Source organism: Anneissia japonica, unplaced genomic scaffold (assembly GCF_011630105.1).
Source record: "Anneissia japonica isolate Jap-2015-1 unplaced genomic scaffold, ASM1163010v1 scaffold287960_len3192837_cov198, whole genome shotgun sequence".
In the NCBI taxonomy this organism is placed as follows: Eukaryota; Metazoa; Echinodermata; class Crinoidea; order Comatulida; family Comatulidae; genus Anneissia; species Anneissia japonica.
Window position 1 is genome coordinate 1,123,267 of NW_022712725.1, and position 351 is coordinate 1,123,617.

Consider the following 351-nt stretch of genomic DNA (forward strand, 5'->3'; position numbering starts at 1 on the left):
CACAAGGGCACACATTGGCGCTAACACCAGGCGCGTAACAGGGGTTTTGGGTCAGAGTTGGTATTTATTTTCCCGGTTAGTAATTTACCATACCCACCCCACCCCACTCCCCATATAGAAAACAATACGACATAGGGCTTATCTTATTTATAATATAGGCCACACACGTGTGTTTAAAACTAAGTATAAGCATTTTCATCATGGTTTTATTTATTACAACATATTCTTTCACCATCAATACACATTGAGGCCCTTCTTTTAGGTTAAAACGATCTATCTTAAATTTGTCTCTCTTGAGTTTGGGACTATTATGTGTTTAAATAACTTAAAAGGATAAAACTAAAAAAGCCC

The 351-nt window shown here is 36.8% G+C and overlaps 1 protein-coding gene across 1 annotated transcript in view; it reads left to right on the forward strand.

The window, feature by feature from the left end:
- LOC117107979 (protein OS-9-like) overlaps positions 1–351 on the forward strand; it is a 25,737-nt gene that overhangs the window by 13,499 nt on the left and 11,887 nt on the right. The window lies entirely within an intron of this gene.